Source organism: Microtus oregoni, unplaced genomic scaffold (assembly GCF_018167655.1).
Source record: "Microtus oregoni isolate MIOR12 unplaced genomic scaffold, Mior012 000062F_ref0000492, whole genome shotgun sequence".
NCBI lineage: Eukaryota > Metazoa > Chordata > Mammalia > Rodentia > Cricetidae > Microtus > Microtus oregoni.
The window spans coordinates 10,613,260-10,633,715 of record NW_024543872.1 but is presented as its reverse complement, the minus strand read 5'-3'; the positions used below and the strand labels follow the sequence as shown (position 1 = coordinate 10,633,715).

Below are 20,456 nucleotides of genomic sequence, written 5' to 3'. Positions count from 1 at the left end.
CAGTCAGATCTTTTCATATGAAAAAAAATCTTTCTTTACCCTTGTCTAATAATCTAAGAAATCATCTAAGCAAACCACCTCCCAATTTTACAAACAAACAAAACAAAAAAAAAGAGGCGCGAGGGATATCTCTCACTCAAAAGTATTACAACCCACGAGTGGAGAAAGGCCCAGGTCAGACTCCTCCTGATAGCTCCCCAACCTTCCCGAAACGATAAAGAACAGCGAGAGGGTGCAGGTCCCGCGGCCCGCCTGGCGGCACCCTGGGGTTCGAGGCTTCCTGACAGAGGGCAGAGGACCGCCCCGAGGGGAGGGTCCCTGCGGGGAAGAGTTAGGGCCTCCTTTCTCACACTTCCTTAGGACACCGGCCCCGGTGCGCCTGCAGCCGGTAGAGGGCGCGGGGCGGCTCCACCCTGAGCGGGGCCAGTGGGGTCGCGCTGCCCGGGGCGCGCCATCGAAGCCGGAGGGCAGCGGGGCTCCGGCCCGGCCCGCAGAGGGGGCAGGGGCGAGGGCGGGGCCGCGAGTGGGTGGGGCGGGCGCGAGGGCGGGGCGCTGCGGGCGGGGCCGGGGGGCGGGGCCGCGAGCGGGGGGCGGCGGCGGCGGCAGCGGCGGCGGCCGTGGAGGAGGAGAACATGGCGGCCGCGGAGAGCGGCTGAAATGCCTGTTCTTCAGGCCGGGCGAGCGGGAGACTGACGCGATTCACCTCGTCCTGTCGTCCGTCGGTTAGAGCGCGGCCTCAAGCGCCTCGGTTGCAGTTCGCCGCCGTTCCCTCAGGCACAGCCTGCGCCGGGGTGGTTCTGCATCCCCCCCCCCGAAGTAGGGGGGGGACTCCTGCTCCGGAGGAGGGGGCCGGAGTGCCGCTGCGGCGGCGGGCGGGCCGCCTGGGCCCCGGGGACGGGTGCCCGGCCGGAGGAGCGGCGGAGTCCACGGCGGCGCCGCCACAGTCGCGAGCGAGCGCGGCGCCAGGGAGCACGGCCCTAAGGCGGCGGCGGAGGCAGGTGAGTGGCAGTGGCGGCGGCGGTGGCGGCGGCGGCGGGAGCCTCGCGGTGGGTGCAGCTGTCACGAGCCGCGCGGCCGCGGCGGCCCTAGGGGGCGGGGAGCAGCTGGCGCCCTCCGCCCGGGCTCTCCTTTCTCTGGGACCCATCTCCCGCTGCCACTTTTCCCCGAGTTCCCCTGCTGGCCTGGCGCGGCTGCAGGGGGCGGAGGTCGCAGCTGTCACGGCACCAGCTGGGGGCTGCTCCCGGGCGGGCTGGCGGGCGGGCGACGCGCTGCAGAGCGCCGTCCCTGCGGCGCACTCCAGTTGCCCTAGTTAGCGGAGTGCGAGCATCCGCGGAGGGCGCGCGGCCGCGGGCCGGGTGGGGAGCGGGCGCCCCGAGCCGCCGCCGAAAGGGGGAGCCGGAAGTAGGCGCGGGCGCCCCTCGGCCCCGACCAGCAAGCACGGTGACCTTGGCCAGCCCGTCAGCCTCTCTGAGTCTTGTTCGCCCCGGGACAGAGAAATGGGGGCGACCTAGGCATGCCTTTCTGCGCGTGCAGCTTTCGACGGCCCCTTTGCCTAGCGCGGCTGCACTTGCCTTTCTCCCCCTGGAACTAGGGCTTCCGAGGTAGGAATGGGCGGATAAAGGAAATTTTCTTCTTGAGGCTGGGATTTGGTCCCCATGCAGGGTTCTGCCGAAAGGACCTAGAAGGGGAACGAACACACGTTAGCCAAACGATTGCGTGTAGATCTGGTTAGTGGTCAGTGATGGAACTTGAGCTCTCCATAGTCGCTTGGAAGAGACTCAGAGAAACTGGACACTGGGGTCCCCAGTCCTTACCACTCCTCTGCGGTGACTCGATTTTATTTTATTTGTATATGCATTTTTTAAAATCAGTCACTCCTATGGGCCAGACACCCTCTAGTCTGACAATGATAGAGGGAGGCAGAGGGATTGACAATACACCCATGTGTGTGTGACTAGCCGAGGTGCTGTGGCCAAAGAGTTTGATAGGGAGGAAAACTTTAAGCTGGGGAGTTATCTGTTAACCTCTCTGGCTCGGCTGTCGTCGTTCCTTATAGAGCCACTCTAGAGGCAAGGCAGGTGTCCTTGTGGAAAAGGTGACTCCCCCCCCCCCCCCCTTTGTCTTTTGAAACATTAAGTTTTTCCTGTGAAGGATGATGTTGGCCGGTCAGGAGTTCGTGGGTGAATCGCAGCCCCAGCACTCTGTGACTGACAAAAGGAATCTCTGGTGATGATTTGTGAGGCGTGATGCTTCCACTTCAACCATGAAGAAATCGTTTTAAGTGTCTGCAAGACAGGGCTGCAGTGAAGCCTAGGTTATTTTGTAGATTCCTAGGAGTGGAATTCAAGGGTTAAATTTGTTTGAGATTTGCTTCCTCTTCTGGAATTGGTTGGAGGTTAGTCTTGGAGAAAAAAAAAGTTGGCCAAAGGGGCCTCTCCTCCAGCTTCACAGAAGCTGTGATGTAGTAGGAAGGGGTCGGATTTCTTCACTTTGGGAATAAGGTGAAAAGAAAGGATTTGCGTATTTGCCTGGGTCTTTGGCTCTCGAGCTAGAAATAGTTTTGGGTTAAAGGTAGCCGTGGGATTTGATTCAGTTTCATAAATGGGCATTCCCGAGTTAATTTGTCGTAAAGTAGGTAAAGTGGAAGCGCTTCTACTTCTCCTCCCGTGCTTTGCAGAAAGGTCCGAGTTGCTTCTGTGACCTGAGGTTGGCAAGGTTTTCTCTCCATTTCTTATTCAGACTTCAGGAGTTTGGAGAGAAGAGAGAGCGGCCCGTAACTTGTAAGCATTGGTATTTGGTTTGATTTTTGCAGACATTTTACGTTAATCTATTATACATATTTAATCCACACTGAACTTTGGTTTATTGATGCTAAGCCTGAATTTTTACATAATTTACAGTAAATCTCTTCCTTATTTCTGAGAAAATTTATAGGACTATTTCTATAAAATTGCTTTTTTATGTGTGGTTTAAGCCAAGGGAATGTTTTTAGAGCTACAATTTTGGGTAAGCGGTTTTACTGAAAGAAAAAAAGAAAAACTCTACGGAATTAATGATGATTGTTCACTTAAACTGGGGTTATATAGACAATGCATTTTTTCTCCTTTCTGCCAACATTTGTTTTCATTTCTCCCTCAATTCCAGGATTTCATTTCTAGAAATCTGGGCTGGAAACAGAAGCAGCAGTTTGTATAATCCCAAGAACTTGCTTGTGCCAGGAAGCTGTGAGGGCACCACGAAGTAGGTGCTATGTAAAGATGAAGACATTTGGTTGACTGCTTCAGGAGTCCAGGGCCACTCTGTATTTTTGCTAAATTTCTCGTTTACTGCAGATGTGTTGATCTTTTGGTGGGCAGAGGATTAGGTTGCTATGGTGCTGACTGGTGTATACTGTGAAAATGCTGGCAAAATTTCATGCTTCTAACTCTATAGGGAAGGATGGTAAACAAGTCTAAATAACTTAACTATGCTGTTCCCAGGATGGAATGTTCTCTGCACGTCCTCCTGATCCTGCTAATCCCGAGAGCCATTTTCACCAGGACTAAATGTTGAGTGAGTGCTGAGGGTGCTGGAGAGGTGCTGAAAGGCGGAGTGGGAGAGAGATGATGTCGGACATCCCTGGAAAAATCCTTTCTCCAGCCAGATTGTATTCCGGCTTGCAGTTCCAATAGTTTCCCAAGGACATTTAGCTCTCCTTGTTCAATTGTCATCAGTTTCACACGCCTTTTCTTGGGGCAACCCTGCCTCTGTTCTTGTTTCCGTTTGCTCCAGAATTTTTAAGGAGTCCAGTTGTTGGATGTTGTGTTGCGTGTTTTCCAGAGCTTAAGCTGTGGCCATCTTAGGTTTCAGGACGAGTGTGGAAGGTCAGCCTGCGCACATAAGACTCAGTAGAATCTCTAAGTGATGGGTAGGGGAGATCCCTAGGATGCTTGTTATTGTCTTGGCATTGATAACACAGTCATTCTCAGGGGCCAGCTATCACTTTTTTGGCAGAGGTCCACAGTCCTTGTGGTGGGTGCTTTTCTACATTCCCTGCAAATACTAGCTGCTGAGATGGGCATGCGATCGGATAAAATACTCGAGTTTCAGGAGTCGGACAACAGAGCCCTGAACCAGGTCTGGGTTACAGAACTATACAGAATTGTCTCTACTTTTATAATGCTCCTCATTCGTATAGACTAGACCATAGGAATGAAGTTCTTTATTGCTTTTGTCACGTTAACCAATCAGTCACCCTTTTCTCACTGACCACGGAGGATAGGTCTTGTGATCTCTGATTTTTTCTTACTCTTGGAAGTGATGTTGAGGCATTTTTAGTTAGACTGTGTGCCTATTCCTTATTATATGGTGTTGGGTCATAAACCGGCCTCGTGCCAGCTGGGTACTATTATTACTTACTTAATTTAAGGATATACAACTTTTTTCCCCCCATAATCTAGTATAGTTTTGGAAATGGTTTGTGGGTGTGTGGTATTTGAGTTACTACAGAGCATAGAAATAATTATCTTAACTATCACTGGACATATAGCGTAATATAGGAAGCCATTATTAAACGCTGATGTCAGTGTGTAAATCTGTTCTGCTAGTGCGAGTAAAGGAGGTGGCATCTCCGTTTCCTCCCTGAACCCACCCATGGCAGAGTGTTTTTATTTTACTTTTTTATTTATTTTGTGATAAGAAGTGGTGAACCCAGGATTTTCTCAATGCTAGGCAAACCATCTTCCACTCAGCTGAGCCCCCAATTCTTTCTCATCTTGACTGAGGCATTTGTGCTGAGTTGCCGAGACTGGTTTCAAACTTTGAATCCTCCTGCCTCAGCCTTGTAGTATTGGTATTATAGAGGTGTATCAGTGTGCTCAGCTCACAGAACAGTACTTCCGAGAGTCTTTGAAGTGACAGGCTTTCTTAGTGTACTCGTCATATTTAATGATAAATGGCTTATACCAAAATAGACGCGTCATTCTGTAAAGTGTTTGGGAAGAAGACTTGAAATTAATCAGTCTAGTTATGCCCACCTTAATTATAATCTGCCCTGTTGCCCCCACATACCATATTTCTGTGAGGAAGAGGGAGTATTGATATTATTGAGTGGCCTTGAGTCCTGCTGCTAGGAACAGGTGCAAGAATAGAGGTGTAATCCCACCAGCAGAGTCAGAATCCTATTAACGGCAGATTATCCAATGTTCCCACAGTGATACCTTCAAAAGTATTTATTTATTTTCGTGTGTGTGTGTGGTCACATTCATGCTGTGGCAAACGTGTTTTAAGTCAGAGGACAACTTTTTGGGAGTCAGTTCTGTCCTACCATGTGAGTCTCGGAGATTGAACCCAGGTCATCAGCCTTTTCAGCAAGCACCTTTACCACCAAAATTTCTCACCAAAAGCCCTGCTGCTTTATTTTTAATCCGCGCGTGTGTGTGTAGCTTTTCACCCATTGGTTTGTAACTTTGAGACAATTTTAAAGATTGTTTTAGAAGTCGAACTTTGACTCTAGTCAGAGGCGGGGTTGGCTCATGGCTCTTCCAGATTCCTAGTTCATGTACCCTTAGGTATCTAGTTAAATTAAACCCTAGGTTTTCATATTTAAAATGGAAAAATGTACTTATATCATTGTGCTTTTAAAAATTAAGCTCCGTAGCATTGTTCAGCAATGATCTGGCAGGTAGTAAAGCATTAACACTAGCTGGCAAATGGACATTCCACTCCTAACCATCACCGTGTCTGATTCTTTTCTTCATACTTTTTTTTTTTGACTATTCTCCTTTTTTTCTTGTTGAATAATTTGGTCCCTGGTCGTTTGGATGTGGAGTAATAGAAATCACTGTGAGGGTCCGAGTGAACTGTTGGCCAGATTTCACTTTTTCTTTTGTGCTACAGTTCTAATCTGCAGATTTAGAGCTGTTTGCCTGCATGCATTTGCTTCTCTAATTTATTCTACACATAGCTACTGAAAGAAAAAAACCCTTTCTAAATGTCATTTGATGTTTTTAGTGAAGATTCTACAAATTTATCAAACCCTAAGACATTTAAATGGAGTCTCTTACTTCCCATTCCAGAAAATTTGCTGTAGACAGCATGCAGAAATGCTTTATAACTGTGTACATGCTGCATGAGTGAAGACAGTGTTAGACTCTTCCAGAGTCTGGCTCAAGGTTATAGAAAGACCTGATTTTAAACATAGTCATCCAGAGGCATCTTGCTTCTGAGCTTCTGTGTTTCATGTTTTCTTTACTTAAATTGTCTTTCCTTTTTTTAAAAATATTTATTTATTTATTATGTATACAATATTCTGTCTGTGTGTGTATGCCTGCAAGCCAGAAGAGGGCACCAGACCCTGTTACAGATGGTTGTGAGCCACCATGTGGTTGCTGGGAATTGAACTCAGGACCTTTGGAAGAGCAGGCAATGCTCTTAACCTCTGAGCCACTTCTCCAGCCCCTTTCCTTTTCTTTTATGTTCTCATGATCTTCAGAAACAGTGCCAAAGCCGGTATATTCTGCAGTTGATTTCCACTCCCTTGGCCTCAGTGACTGTTTTATACACTCCATCCTTTCTTTCTCTGACTCTCTCCACCTCCTTCATTTCCTCTTAATTGCTCTGGTAAATCCTTGAGATTGAATGAACCACAGCACTCAGAGTAGAAGATACTTAAGGGTTATTTAGAATAACCTCCTTAATATTATAGAGGAGATGACTAAGTCCAGGCACCAGCTTTTGGCTACTGAGATTTAGAATTTTAGAATTCTAGTAAACTTTGAAGTAATCTATGAGGTAAGGAAGGAAGAAATATAGTTTACTCACTGTTATTCTTGTACCAGCCAGCCATTTATAGAGAATATTCAAAAGGGCTTAGTGGCAGAGTGCTTGTCTAGCTTACATGGGACCTATGTCCACTCCCCATTAATGGTGGGGGTAAAGAGGGAAAATAAAAAGAATTGTTTCTGTATTGACTATGTGCAGATTTTTCTTGCCATTATTCCCTAAATAATACAGTATGATCAAATTCAAAAGCCTTGATATTGTATAGGGTTCTATAAGTAATCTAGTAGTGCTTTAAAGAGAATAGGGTTAAGAGTAGAGGATACATGGAAGCATTGTGCCGTTTATAGATGGCACTTGAACATCGATTTTGGTATCTCCACAGGTTTCTGGATTCAGTCTCTCACAAATATTGAGAGTCAAATTAATTTTAACCAGGAAGTAATTAACACCATTTCCTCTCAAAGATTTAAAAAAAAAATGTTTGGAGAGGAATACTTGCTTTTATTGTATTGCTCATTCAGAATCAGCAAATATTTATTGAGTATTGTCTCTAAGCCAGGTATTATGCTAGCTCTACAAACTACATTTCATAAACGAGGAAATAAGGTTCAGGGAAGTTGAGTGGCTGGTGTAAGATCACATAGCTTGTGGGTGCTAAGAATGGCATTTGAACCTAGGACAGCCAACTAGAAGTCATATTCATACCTTTAAACTGGCATCTACCCAAAAGTACTTGCAACACTCTGTATCCCTCTTAATGGATTTTCCTTGGGTTCCATATAGATGCTGTAGAGACTCCTGCAGCTTTCTTTCTTTCTGGTAACCCTGCAGACAGCAGGCACTTAATGAAAGTGTCGCTTTAAGATTATTGTGCTTTTGGTCTCACCTTTGTACTTTAGTAATGTTGATTCTTTTGTGCTTCTGTCCAGGGAAGCTTATCTTTGAATGGCTGATTTTGGAATCTTAGCAATAAAATTCTGCCTCCTCTTAAGTTTTGATAGTGTTTAAATAAAGCTTAAGGTATTTTCTTTCATTTGAAATAAATTGATCATTATTTGTGTTTGCAGTGTGTTTTGAATGGTCACTCTGACCATGTTAATATACTGTATCTTTTTTTTTTTTTTTTGGTTTTTCGAGACAGGGTTTCTCTGTAGCTTTGGTGCCTGTCCCGGAACTAGCTCTTGTAGACCAGGCTGGCCTCGAACTCCCAGAGATCTGCCTTCCTCTGCCTCCCGAGTGCTGGGATTAAAGGCGTGCGCCACCACCGCCCAGCTAATATACTGTATCTTAAAATTTTGGTTTGCCTATATGGTTGAAATATTTATATGTTTCTATTATCAATCATAGATTTCATTGTTTGTGTATATATATTTAAATATATCACACTATTTGATCAGATAGTTGAAGGATAAAATGTCCTTGGTTTTTGTAATGTATAATATTGACTTTACTTTGGCAAGTTTGATTGGAGGAAATCAGGGAAAAGTTATTTGTTCTACAAATTTCCAGTTATACTCCTTTTCTACCTTAGATGGTTCAGGAAGTCTGTAATTGATTCTGAGTAGCTACTTGGTTATCCACTGAAGCTATAGTTACACGAGTACATTGTTCAAGGTGCTGTGCTGTTAAAAGATAAGGAAGTGAAACGATAAGATACAGATTCTATTCTTAAGGCGATTATGACCTAAGAGAAGTGATAAGACAACACAAATACCTGTAATAGTAATTAAATGTGATGAGTGCTGTGAGAAGCTTGCTGGGAAGTAGACTGGGGGGTCCAGGAGGAGAGAGCAATTACCTTGTTTAAGAGCAGTTCAAGGCAGATTTAATGGTAGACTTGGTGGTGAATGAGCACTGAAACCCGGACCTGATTTCTGTGAGGATGGGATGAGGAGAGCATTGTATTCAGAAAGATTGAATGAAAGAGAAGCAAGGGCAGGAGAGCTTGGGTTTAATAGGATGTGATGAAGGGAACTGTGTCAACCTGTGTGGGAGCAGGAAGTAGACAACAAGTCTTGTGATGCTGAATGGCTTACAATGGGAGGAGATAGTGGGAACAGTATGTAGTAAGTAAGATCTGGGTGAGAATGAGAAATGTCAATTTTCTGAATTTATGTGGATCATTTCTTGGCACGTTTTTATTCCCCAAATTTTATATTTTCATAATTTTTGAAATGATTCCATATTTAAGGCTTATCACGTTGGGAACTTATTCACTAATTTTTATGTATATTAAAAATGGATCATGTGGTTTTTGACTAGGAGTTAGAATAAAATCTTCATACTACCTTAAATTATTTATCTTTTTTAAAGCAGTAGCTATTCTTCCAGGTTGTGCATTATCATTTCACATTTTAAAAAATATTATTTTATTTTTTTTGTGTGTGGGCATTTTGCCTGCATGTATGTCTGTGTGCAGCCACCCAAAACACGCATTCCTGGGGCACTCAAAGGCTAGAAGGGGGTTGGAAATGGAGTTACCGATAGTTTTTACCTGCCATGTGGGTGCTGGGAATTGAACTAGGGTTCCTCTGGAAGACAACTCAGTGTTCTTAACCAATGATCTGATCTCTAGCCCTTAGTTTACTGGTCTTCTCTTTTCTTTTTTCCTATCTATCTATCTATCTATCTATCTTTTTATTTTAGTGTTTTGAGACAGAGTCTTACTGTGTAGTCCTGACTGGCCTGGAACTTAACTTTGTAGACCAAGCTGGCTTGAACTCAAGAGATTCTGATGTCTCTGCCTCCTGAGTGCTAGGACTAAAGGTTTGTGCTACGTAACACCCTGGCTTCATTTGACACTTTTAAACTTGTGCAGTAGTGTTTTTTTAAATTCAAAAATGACCTCTCCTTATATAAAGACACCTGACTGTATAAGTGATATTGTTCATACAAGTGGGAAACTCCCAACTCTCAATATTTCATGATTTATACTCTACTATGTTCCCAAAAGGATTTAAGGGTTAGGATATATCATTAAGTTTTAGAACCTTGGTGCACTCAGAGGCCATCTTGGGTGGTTGAGATGATTCAGTAAGTAGATATGCTTGCTGTCAAACCTGATAACCTGAGTTCAGTCCCTGGGACCCACACGGTAGAAGAAGAGAACCAACTCCCTCAAATTATCTTCTGACCTCCACTTGATACTGTGACATGGACAAACACACACACACACACACACATACATAAATACATGTAGTTTGAAATAAGAGGCTTGGACCTTGTTACAGCTCTGTGTACTCAGTTGATCAGTTGATGCCCTTAGCCAGGTGTACGTTGAGAGAATGGTATTGAAGACAGATGTGCTCACAGAATGTGCTGTGCTTTGTGTCTTTTGCCAAATTGGTATTTTTTTAAGGTATGATTTCAATGTAGTTGGAGTACCTTTAAAGGCAGTTGTCCAGGTGTAATCAGTTGTAAGGCACAGTGTCTCTGAAATCAGATCTGCAGCAGATTGTTTGGGAGATGGGAGGAGCATTAGAGATCTGTGAGCAAGTTCTTTCACTTTTAGTCTTTTGTGATTTTGTGCAGTTTAGGGAGCTTGTGTAAAGAGAATCTTAGATTTATTATTTTATGTGGTAGATAGACTCCTGACACCACTTTGAATTGCAGTAGAGAATCACCATGTAGCTCTGTAGTTCATAGAGATTGACTGGTTACCTTAAAGCAAAAGATTTAAGAATTGTCTAACTTAATAATGACTTTGTCCACAAAAAGACAAATACAATTTGCTGATTTTGTATCACATTTCCCGTGATACATGGTTGTATGTGGTATGCAGTCGATCAGATAAGCACACTGAATCTGCTCCTTTTGGAAGGAAATAGAGTTCAGTGCTGTGGAGAGAGGATATTGAAGATGGTGTTTGGAAGCATTTTTAGCCTATTGGAGTTAACTGCTGGTAATGATGAGTGTTAATTTGAAGAACTTTTTACACGAACCCTTGAATTCATGAACGAAGTTTTCTAACCTGTATAAAACCTTGTAAAAGAGACGTTTTAGTGGTTTTGAGCCCATCTGCTGAAAATATAAAAAGGTAATTTCATCTGATTAGCTTGTAAGAACAACTGATTGCCATCAGGAAATATGGAAATGCAGTAGCTGATTTTCAGCAAAAAGCCTTTGCATAAATGGTGAGTGGAATTGCAATTGAATATCATGTTTTATTCAGTGAAGCCAGTAATGGAGTTCTTCTTTGGGTTTTTATTCATCTTTGCAAAGTATGTTTTTCAGCTGTGCTAACCACAGCAAAATAGTTATTTATTATAAAAATGTACTGAATTTAGGGCTAGAGCCTCATGCTGTAGTATTAAAGAAAGAACGAAAGCAAGACTAAACACACACAAAAGCATGTTTAGTTGTTGTACTGCCAGAAAGTAGTGGAATTGATAATAGCATTTATTAGAAATGGTACATAGCTTTTATGACTCAATGAGTAAAGTAATTGTTTAAAAATTGGTAGATTGTTATAATTGAAGATTCTTACATTTATATTTTGTATATGTTTTATAAAGCACATAATTTATCAGTTTGCTATGTAGTATATATGTATCATAAATAGACTTGTGATTTACTATCAAAAATTTAAAGTCATGGCATATATGATAAAAATAGTTACTACATAGCAAAGGTTCTTAACTTGGAGTTCATGGGTTAATACTTTTAGATTGATGTTAGTCTTTAAACACTTTATAAGTAGAATCTTGTGAGCTTATAATTTCTCCGGGAGAGGGTCTATAGATTTCACCAAATTCCAGAAAGGATCCATCATCTCCTCTAATGTTGAGGACAGGGACCTCAATAACACCATTCATTCAGTTTTACCCTCTTGCCAAGTTTAATGGATATATCTGATGTCATTATTCAAGCCCGCAGTATGACTGGTTTTGCAGTTTTTCCATTTTGCAATAGATGTGATTGCAAATGCCTTTGGCCTTTACAGGTGTTTGAGTTCTGTTTGTTGCACAGCTGCCTGGCTCTACATTATTTGGTTTATTTTATATATGATTTCTCCCTCAGGCCTTCCCTCAATTTTACAAAAGTATGGATGAGGCTATAAGGGTGTGTGTGTGTGTGTGTGTGTGTGTGTGTGTGTGTATGTGTGTGTGAATGAGTTGGGATCCATAATTGCTTCCTTAAATACCCATTAGCACCTGAATCTCAGCAATGTTAGACTCTGATTTGACACACTAAAAACTCTCTGAGTTCTGTGGGCTTATCTAGTTCCTTCTTTCCCACTCTAATTTTAATTCATGCTTAATTACTAAAGTAGTATTAAAGTGGTGCTGTAATCCATAGTGAATTCCTTCTTTGATTATTTCTTTGTTTTCAGAATGTTTATTTAGGTCCAGAGAGATGGCTCAGCAGTAAAAGCACTGGTTGCTCTTACAAAGGACTCAGGTTTGGTTCCCAGCACCTTCATGGTTGCTCACAGATGTCTATAGCTCTTGTTTTCCTGGAAAATCAGTGCCTTTTCCTGGCCTCCACTAAGTACCGAACATGCACACAGTACACTTACATGCAGGTAAAACACTCATACACATAAAATAAACTAAATCTTAAATAAAAAGTTATTTGTGTGTTTTGTATGCCATATGCGTACATATGGCATATGTTACACATTGTGCCTGTGCTTACATGTTGTAAGAGGAGGGCCCGCTTGTTCATTCTGGCTGCCCGGCTAGCTTAACCCCAAAATAATCACACAGAAACTATATTAATTAAATCACTGCTTGACACATTAGCTCTGGTTTCTTATTGGCTAACTCTTATATTTATTAACCCATTTCTATTAATCTGTGTATCGCCACATGGCAGTGGCTTACTGGGTAAAATTCTCAGCGTCTGTCTCCGGCAGATCCATGGCATCTCTCACTCTGCCCTTCTTTATCCCAGCATAGAGCCTAGCGCCCCCCCCCCCCCGCCCCAGTTCTGTTCTTCCCTGCCATAGGCTCAAAGTAGTTCTTCATTAACCAATGGAAGCAACACATAGACAGAAGGACCTCCTACACCAACATGTGGTCAGAGGACTACATCTAGGAGTTGGTTTTCTCCAGGAATGGAACTCAGGTCATCAGGCTCGGCAACAAGTACTTTTACTTGATGAGCCATCTTGTAGCTCCTCCTTTAGTTTTTGCTTAATTCTATTGTAAAATCACATCCTTATATTTTGGGGGCATGTGCATAGTGTTCCTGTATGTGAGTGTATGTGTATGTGAACACATGCATCTGTGCATGTGTGTGAGTGTACATGCAGAGGCCAGAAGCCTGAAGTTGATGTCTGGTATTCTTCTTGATCAACCTCCATTTCCTTATAAATTGAGACAGGGCTTCTCAGAGTACTTGGCCAACCTAGCTTTCTTTCACAGGCCTCCATGCCAACCTGGTGTTTACATGGGTGCTGAGGATTTTGGCATGGATGCTTGTGCTTTTACCTGCTGACCCATCTCCCTAGCCCCATCGTGCTAATTTTTACTTTTGTTAGCTTTGCTAAAAGCCTTCCATGGTCCTCATTGTTGCACAGCCTAGCGTTTGAAGCTTGCCAGCGTGTGGCACCACTCTCTTCTCTGGCTTTATTATCAATTAGTCTCCACAATCGAATGTATGAAATGAAATTGTTGGCTTATTGTCCCCTCAATATGCTCTTTTTTTTTGTACTATTTTCCCTCATTCTAATGTGTGCTCCTGGAATTACACCTATTCTTTAGAACTTCGCCCAGATTTCTCAGTTCCTGTTAATTTAAAACATAAAGGTAACATATTCCTTCTGTGAACTCTTCTTATGTTTCTCACTCTTTTGATATTATATATGCAAACACACATATACTGTTTGAACTGTATGAATTTTTGTCACTTATATGTCTGTTACCCATATTATGATATGAGTAAAAAGGTTCATGTTTTATATTTTGTCCCCTGTAATTCTTAGACTCAAAATTTTTAGCAAATGACATTGATTAACTCGTAGTTCTACTTACAAATATATTTAAAGTGTGTGTGTATTTCTGGAATACTCATAGATAATATATTCTAGGAATTCTTTTTATTGGTCTCAGTATATTTAGTAAATTGAAAATTGAATATTATTTGGAGAACATGTTTATGCTGTAGCCATTGACTAGAAAGGGTGATGCTGAACTGTCTGGAAGAGCTGTGTGTGGTAGTTAACACATGCTGCTGCTTAGAAGACTGAGATGGGAGGATTTTAAGTTTGAGGCTAGCCTGGGCAACTAAGCAAAACCTCATTTCAATATTTTATAAAAGGTGGCAGTGGCTAGGGATATAGCTTACTGGCAGAGGACTTGCTTAAGCATGTGTTAGGCCTTGGGTTCAATAGCTAGAAGTGCTGTTCAAAACTTGAAAAGCTAAGAAAAAGAAATCTGGGATAGCCTGGTAAGTTAATATTCTTAGTATAGAGCTCCTCTGTCATAGACTGAACAAACAAACTCATGTTCCTTTCTGCCTTTGCCCTGAGAGATATGGGAGTAAAAGGCTCTAAGATCTTGATCATTACTGCTTTTTAGTTTGGTTTTAAACCTCATTCTTCACTTGAGAAGGTATCTTCTCATTGAACACCCGTTGGTGCTATGAGGAACCATAAAGTTATTCTCCAAGTTCATGTCCATCAAGAAGATTATCATCAGGCATGGCATGACCCAGTGGTTAAAAGTGAAGTGCTGGAAAAAAAAAAGTGAAGTGCTGGTTTCTCTTCCAGATGACCTGGGTTCAATTTCCAGCACTCATATGGTGACTTACAACCATATGGGACTCCAGTTCCAGTGGCTCTGATGCCTTCTTCTAGCCACCACGGGCACCAGACACATTCATGGTACACAGACATAGATGCAGATAAGTAAATATTTAAGGACAAAAAGATTATGATCTTTTAAAGGCAGTCTCTTTTGTTTTAAATTTTACAGAAATGAAAAATAATATAAAACAGTGCAAAAGTGTCTCATGGAAGTATATATTTCAACATATATTTTAAGAACTTCTTTGAAAATGATTATTGGGTTGTTTCTGTTTTAAGTTGTATCCTTTTCTTCTAACCCACTTGTAAATTGCACAGGGGAGAGATGATTTTCATACTATTTTGTACTTTAGTGCTTTCATAGGTATGTTTATAAAGCTGTCACTGATGGTGTTTGGAGCCCAACATGGTTTGGGTAGACATCCTGGAGGAAGTGGACTTAATGTTAGAATATATAGGATCTGGAATGATGCTTTAAACATAGTTCCATGGTACATGAGAAGGGGGTTAGGTAGTTAAGCATATAATGGAGGTTTGATATATTTTCTGAAACATGAAATAACTTCTTTGGTTATTGTGGCTTTTCCCAAAGTGACATGTTACCTCTCAAAGTAGTCATAGAGCCCTGTATAAGGGGCTAGGAAATAATGACAAAACCCATAAATGAACAGAACATGGCTTTGCCTCACCATAGAAGAACTAATTTTCTCTCTCTCTCTCTCTCTCTCTCTTTCTTTCTTTCTCTCCCTCTCTCTTTCTTTCTCTTTTCTTTTCCTTTTTTTTTTGATTTTTTTTGAGACAGAGTTTCTTTGTGTAACAGCCATAGCTGTCTTGGAACTAGCTCTGTAGACCAGGCTAGCCTCAAACTCCCAGAGATCTGCCTGCCTCTGCCTGCCAAGTAGGATTAAAGATGTGCACCGCAACTGCCTGCTAAAGAACTAATTTTTTTTTTGAGTTGAATATCAAAATGGGGAGGCCCTGCTTGGGAGTTATTGAACAAGAGTAAGCCCTTTATATGTGGGTAAATAGAACTTTAAACAAAAGATTTATTTATTTATTTATTTATTTATTTTAATTTTAGGTGTATGAGTGTTTTGCATGTCTTGTGTGTATGGACACCTTGTGATTGCCTTGGTGCCTGCAGAGGCTAGAAAAGGGCATTGGATACCATGAAACTGGAGTTATAGATGGTTGGGAGCCATAATGTGGGTGCTGGGAAAACCATCTGAGTGCTCTGGGAGAGAAACCAGTGCTGTTATCCTCTGAGCTCTTTTGACAGTTTCTAAGCACAACTTTTTATTGTTAGATTTCTTTGTAATAGGGGTTTGTAGTTGCTAAATATAATCTTTAGATCAATTAAAGAACAAATTTACTAATGTCTCTATTATAGTATTATATAAAATAACAAGCTTTAGTTTGTTGTTGTAGACTGAATATTTGAAACTTGCAGAAAGTGAATATTTTCTTTTGTATAAGCTTCAAAACTTTCCTACTTAGAGAACTTGGTAAGATTAGAGGATGAGAAAAACAAGAGATACCAGTGGAGACTTTTTGATGTCTGAGAAGTTTTCTGTAGTATTTCTGGAGGTCCTTACTTACCTTTTATCAATACTGATAATTAATTTAAGTCTGTATTTCTTTTTTATTTGCCTTTCTAATGATTGCTTTGATAAGGAATCTTGGGGAGTTACTAATTTAGCCCACATATGCAGAACTAGATCACCACATCAGTTGCTGTTTGTTCTAGTGCCGGGAAGAGACACCATGACCAAGACAACTTATAAAAGAAAGACATTTTTGGGGGATCACAGTTCCAGAAGGTTAGTCTGTGACCATTATGGAGGGAGTATGGTGGCAGGCTGGTGGTCACTGGAGCAGTAGCTAAGAGCTTACATCTTTTCTGAAAGTTGGAGGGAGAGAGATGTTATAGGAGGCCGTTTGTTGGTTCCTGGCTGCTCAGCCCCGAAATAAACACACAGAAACTATATTATTCAAATCACTGCTTGGCCCATTAGCTCTAGCTTCTTATTGGCTAACTCTTATATCTTAATTTAACCCATCTCTATTAATCTGTGTATTGCCATGTGGCTGTGGCTTACCAGATAAAGTTCCATCCGTCTAACTCCATTTGGGGCTACATGGCTTCTCCCTGACTCTGCCCTTCTTCCTCCAAAGTTCTGCCCTATCAAGAGGCCAAGGCAGTTTCTTTATTCATTAATGGTAATCACAGCATATATAGGGAAATCCCACATTAGAGAGAAAGCTAATTATAATGGCATGGGCTTTTGAAACCTCAAAACCCATCCTCGGTGATACACTTCCTCCAACAAGGCCACACCTCCTAATCCTTATCAAACAGTTCCACCAACTGGGGACCAAGCATTCAAGCATGAGCCTAGGAGGGCCATCCTCATTTAAATCATCATGGACATGTAGATCTTTATTTATAGGTGAACGAACTATAAATATATTTTTCCATTAGTTGTATTTCTAAAGTTATCAGTCCTTCACTTTTTGGAACTTGGGCTTTATTTTTACCACATTATAATACTTTCTTCCCTTTTGAGCAAAAAAAGTAAGCCATGTATATATAAATATAGATATAGATATATAAAATACTTAACTGCATTCAAATAGTAAGTTCAAATAAGTGAAAGTACATAGAATTAGGAAGTGAAATTGTAGTAAAATTACATAACATATGTTAATATATTCTCTTAGTACCTGTTCTCTATTTTTTTATTTTAGGTGGTAACATGATCTTTTATAATACCCCATTCCCTTGGACATATTGATTGGTGCAGAATGGATGGCTATATGAATAAAACAGTTTTAGTGTAATTGCCTGTGATTCAAAATCACTTAGGATGAGGGAGCCAGGCTTATCTCATTGGAGTTGCTGAACTGAATGAAGACGAGTACCATGAGGGTTACACTTCTGCTGTGTGAAAGAATGAGGCTGTTAGTTTTCCATCACTTTGACAAAATAAAGGAGAATATCATCTCAAAGGAGGAAATGTTTAGTTTGACTTGTGGTGTTAGACCTTAGCCTTTCGTCTGTTCTTTCTAGGCTGCTATGAGTCAGAGGGTCATGGCCTCAGGGGTCATATAACAGAGCACAGCTGGACATGGAATGGCACCCAGAAAGCAGAAAAAAAGGAAGGGTCCTTCCAACTAGGCTCTGCCTAACGTTGAACATTTCAGATCTGTACACTACGAGAGGCCAGCACACAGACTGACTGAACCAGAGATTCCTTCATACACACTCACCTTTTTATATACTTTTGTGTGCATAGCATAGAGAATCTTTGGAGCCTTTGGATCCTGTAGAACCTTAAATAAGACTTACCCATTATTTTCAGTTAAATGAGCTATTTGGTTGCTTAATTTGCATGTGCTAGTGTGAATTGGGTGTCTGGCTTTTGGAATCAAAAGACTCTTGGCTGCTCTAGATTCCTGTTGTTACATATGTTGCTCACATATTCACAAACCCATACACATTCAGTCAGACACACAAAAAATACCTTATAAGTTATTGGCCTTTTTTTACACCCCCCCCTTTTTTTTTTACACCCATAAGTATTTTTGTATGCTAGAATATGGAGAAGTCATTTTATCTTTTCAATGACTACCTAACTTTACAATTGAATGTATATTATGTTATTATTTAACCAACACCCTTTTGATGAACAATAAGATAAAGTTTTGTTTTGAATACCTGCTTTTTAGAAATGTTTATTTAATTTGTATGCATTTGTTATATGTGTTGGGCACATATGTGTGTTGGCATGCTCTTGGAAGTCAGAGGACAACTTATTGGAGTCAGTTCTCCACCTGGAATCTCAGGTCCTCAGGCTTGGCATCAATCTCCTTTACCAGCTGAACCATGTTGCCTTCCCAAGATAAACAGTGTTTCTGTTGCAAAATACATTTCAGTAAACTTGTATTTGTTTCATATGTATGAGAACATTCCCATGGGGCTATTGGATATATATATATATATATATATATATATCCTGATGTTCATTCAAATTGTACCCCCAAAGGCTACATTAATTTACATTCCCACTCCCAAATGTAATAGCAGCTGCTTTCCTCACCTTTGTTAGCTCTGCGTGTTATCAGCCATCTCTATTTGTACATATCTGCTGGTTGAAAATGGTAACTTGTAGTTTGTGGTGCCTTGACTATTGGGAAAGCTGATAATCTTAGCAAATATTTATTGTATTTTGTGTTTCCCCACTAAAGTTCTACTATTCATATTTGTTCACTGTCCTCTTGACATGCTTGCCCCTTTTTAAAATTAATTGTTTCTTTCATGGCCTTAATATACTAACGTTGTAATTATGCTTACACCAACGAGGAATGGCTTTGGAATACTGCTAATTAGTTCTTTTAGAGGTAAATGAAATCTGTTCAAAGCTCTTATTTATTTTTACATACATCTCTGTATATTTAGTTAACATGTTTAATAACTAGGTATCTGCAGAAGTCAGTTAAATACCCCATAGGTGCTTTAACTGAGTTAATTTTACAGTTGTGCTCAATTTTTGAAACTCTTTGAAAATTTTCAATGTCAAAATTTTATGACCATTCCAGCCAAGCCTGGTAGTCTCAGAATTTAGGAGGCTAAAGCAGGGGAATTGCCAGGTGGAGGCTAGCCTGAGCTATACAGTGAGTTCAAGGCCAATCTACATAACTAATGAGAATCTGTCTTAAACATAAACCAAGGATTAAGGATGTAGCCTAGTGGTAGAACATTTTCTAGTATGTACAAGGTCCTGTGTTCAATTCCTAGCAACACTTTGTGTTGTTGAATGTTGTGAATGAACTGATTGCTAGTTAATTGGTAACTACTAAGAATTGTTTTCAGAGGTGAGCTGCTGCCATTTACTTTCTTGGCTAGCAGATTTGAAAGGTAGATTGTCTGCCTGCTTTGATATGTTATTGATTTCTTAATTTTTATAAGGAAATATTATTCCAAACTTGATTGACTATGAAACACACACACACACACACACACACACACACACGCTCATATTATCAGTTAGCTTCACTCAGCAAGTGTACATCTGCTTTCAGTGCTGTTACTTACTTTTTTAAAAATACAACTAGTAATCAGAATTATCGTTTCCTGGAGAATTACTGAAAACATACTCAATACATAGCTTTAAAGCCAATCAGTTTTTGCCTGGATCAAATCAGAATATCTGAGAACTATTCGTGTTGGCTACATTGTTTTAGAGGGGTAAAATTGCTCTTACAGACCTTTCTTTAGTATAATGCAATCAACATTCATTGAGAGTCATTAAAACAAACAGCATTGTGAAATTCACTACTCTTCTTACTGTGGAGTTCTTGTGGAGGCATTATCTCCTTTATCACAGTGCCCTTGTTAGTGTTGTTACTACTGCTACTACAGGAACTATAAACAGCTGATCTGGAGGACTGACACTCAACACAAATGAGCTAATATTTGATAGACAAACAGTACTTCTAGCTGAAGGCAGATGCTCATGTCCTTGCCTTATTAGTGGGATGAATGAAGAGTTAGGCCGTGGTCTCTGGAGCTGGAGTTCCTGAACATGACTTCTGGCTCTGCTGCTTCCTGGTTACAGGTAGCTTCACCTGTTGGTGCTTTAGCTTTTCATCTATTGATGGTAATGGGAATTGTAACTGCTTCCACCAAGATGAGAGCATTTCCTGAGTTTCCATAGGAAAAGGCTTAACACATGCCTGACTTGGGGGAGGGTATCCAATGAAGATGAGCTATTGTTATTTCTTTCCCCTCTATTGCTTTTCAGCATCGTTAATATTAGAACCCTTGTAGAAAATTGCCCCTGATCTTGGTGCCAGGAAAAGCTGTCTTTCCTTTGATCAGCTTGTGTATATTACATAGTCATTACAATTCTTGAAATGGATGGTGTTTCTCTCTAGAAGGGAG

The 20,456-nt window shown here is 41.1% G+C and overlaps 1 protein-coding gene across 4 annotated transcripts in view; it reads left to right on the top strand.

The window, feature by feature from the left end:
- Positions 1–870: 870 nt before the first annotated feature.
- The window catches only part of LOC121439592 (nuclear receptor coactivator 1), a 222,209-nt gene continuing 202,623 nt past the window's right edge, over positions 871–20,456 (top strand). For 3 of the 4 annotated variants that reach the window (XM_041640118.1, XM_041640124.1, XM_041640123.1), the window contains exon 1: positions 871–998. The gene's annotated coding sequence lies outside the window, so the exon portion shown is untranslated. The remainder of the gene's footprint in view (positions 999–20,456) is intronic. The other variant, XM_041640122.1, reaches the window with a different exon arrangement.